Source organism: Aethalodelphis obliquidens, unplaced genomic scaffold (genome assembly GCF_003676395.1).
Source record: "Aethalodelphis obliquidens isolate GAN/ISIS:26980383/991018 unplaced genomic scaffold, ASM367639v1 scaffold12, whole genome shotgun sequence".
Taxonomy (NCBI): Eukaryota; Metazoa; Chordata; class Mammalia; order Artiodactyla; family Delphinidae; genus Aethalodelphis; species Aethalodelphis obliquidens.
The window spans coordinates 11,899,254-11,901,833 of record NW_020837956.1 but is presented as its reverse complement, the minus strand read 5'-3'; positions in this window follow the sequence as shown (position 1 = coordinate 11,901,833).

Below are 2,580 nucleotides of genomic sequence, written 5' to 3'. Positions count from 1 at the left end.
CTCAGCGGCCATGGCTCACGGGCCCAGCCGCTCCGCGGCATGTGGGATCTTCCCGGACCAGGGCACGAACCCGTGTCCCCTGCATCGGCAGGCGGACTCTCAACTACTGCGCCACCAGGGAAGCCCCAATGATATTTTTATAAAAAAGAGTAGGGAGAAATTAGAAACTACCAGCACAAGTAATCATGGTTTAAAACATCTTTGCAAGGCTTTGATGCTGCTTCAAAAGTGATAGGTTGTGATCCAAGCTACGGATGAAATGAATGGATGGAGGGCGGTGCTGTGTGCATGTGTGTCTGCCTCACCCAGTGGCGTGATTTCAGCGTGAGGAGAAAACACAGTTAGACCTCAGTCTTATGTGTCACTGACAAGTGAAAGAAGACATCCCTCCAGGCAAGTAAAATCTGTGAAGCCAGAAGTTTACAATGCAAGTTAACTCCCACGAAAGTCATTATCGTGTCAGGGTTCCTGCCTTCATTCAGTATGAAATAGAGTAAACCGTTCTAGAACATTTTTGCTTCTTTCCCTCCTGGTCCCAACTGTGCTGGGCTTTCCTCCTTCCCGAAACTGTGATTAAAACTCTAACACTGAATTGCTGTAAACCCATAGCCGCCATTCTCTATCCCAGAAATAGGACAAGTGCTTTTAGAAACAAAATTCCCGAGACTGTAATTATAGGAAGGGTTAATTGCTTAGGCTAAGTAAGCAAGGAGAAAAACATCTCAGGAAATTTGAAAATCAAGGTCCCCTGCCCAGGGGAATAGGGTGAGGGAGGGTTGAGTACAGCTGTTCCAGAAGCATCTTGTTTTGGTGGTTTGGCTGTCAGACTGTGTTTAACAAACCAAGCACCTTCCACCCACTGCCCTCGGTCTCCTGACAGTAACTGCAGCCACCAAAGGGCAGGAGAGGGGCTGGTCCCATAGGGAGAAGAAATTTACAAATATGCATAGCTGCTCAGAACCAGATGCCATTTTCCCAACTGTTCTGCTCACAGGGAAAGTAAACTTATCGAAGCAAGTTGTGTTTGTACCACAAGATGCCACCCTTCCCTTGAAAAGAAGAGAGTAAGTTAACTAAATAAAATGCAAGTGTTTTATGAGTCCATCTCGCTCAGTTTTATGTCAACGAGCTTCATCTTGGATGAAGGAAAAGCCACTGTATTTTGTTCTGTAGCCTTTGGCGTAAGGAAAGAAACTAGTTCCTCGTTAGCAATTTCTAAAACTCTTTTAAACTGCTATGGAAGCATGACTTTTCCGTCTTATCTGACAGTGGATGACAATTTTGTGTGCAAGCTTTATTACTTTGAATTCTTGTTGTTAGCCTAGCTTTTGATATATAGTCAAGCCGTTACAAAGGACACTAAGTAACATGTGGTCACTCTCCACAATTTTAAGCTAACAATTTCTTCAAGAGAGAGGTCGAGATCTCTTGTCTGTGGAAGCAAAAATTGGACATGGGATTTGTTTTTAATTATTTGTTTGATGGGTCACTTCTTCTAACCCCGACAGTCCTCTCTGCATCTATCAATACACAGTCACTTAAATGCAGAGTTGAAGGCTGCCGTGACGAAAAGGTATTGACTTGTAAAATGGAAATTGATGTAATTAATAATCAAGAATTCTTTATATTCTTAGGATAAATCAATACATATTTATTTAATCATAATCCTTGAATTCATCTTTGAGTTATGCTGAAAGCAAACAGTCAAGAATTATCTCTGTTGCCCTGTTTTTTGCCTTTTGCTTACTTGAAACTGCTAGTCCTAGTAAATCAGTCTGCTGCTGTTAATGGTCGGTCCTCAGTCACCTTTCTGTACTGGGGAAAACAATGGAAATATTTCAGTCATTGTTCCTGAAGGGAAGTCACGACATAGATGAGACCTTGAACAGCTTATTTAACCTGTCTGCATCTCCATTTTTATTTGTAAAATTAGGCATTTTACTGACTACTCTGTAAGATGTCTTCTACACTTTTGAGAAGATTTTTATGATACTCTCTCTTAAAAATTCAGATAGCCAGACTATTGTTATGGTTGGTAAAGGAAAATATTGGGAATTTGAAATCCTATTTCCACAAACCATTCTGCCTACTATTAGCAGTAGGCTAACAGTATCGCTATAAAAATCTTGTTTGCATATAGATATACTAATTTTCAAGGTTGACATGATGGAAGCATTTTATATTTTATTTTTTTCCACTTGAATTTTTTTTGTCATGGAGAAGATTCCAGAAAGTCTAAGTGCCTGTTACTCCCCATTAGAGAAAAGCAGTTGAAGATATTATTTCTGCATGAAATTTCTGTGGTTTGTGCCATATTTGTAGAAATGGTGCACCATTTCTGGCCACACTAAGGATCAATGTTTAAGTCAAACGCATCCCGGGATTAGTTGGTCGTTGGAGAAGCTTGGTGTGAAACTCTACCCAATATGGGGAACTCCACACTGATAGTGACAAACCAAGTCCAACATAGCCTTTCTCTTTTGAGACATACATGAGAAGTTAGGTCACTAGAGTTTAAATGATCTTCTCCTCCCAAACACTGACCTCTTTTTCCAGTTCTCCATTTGACTTGGTATCTTA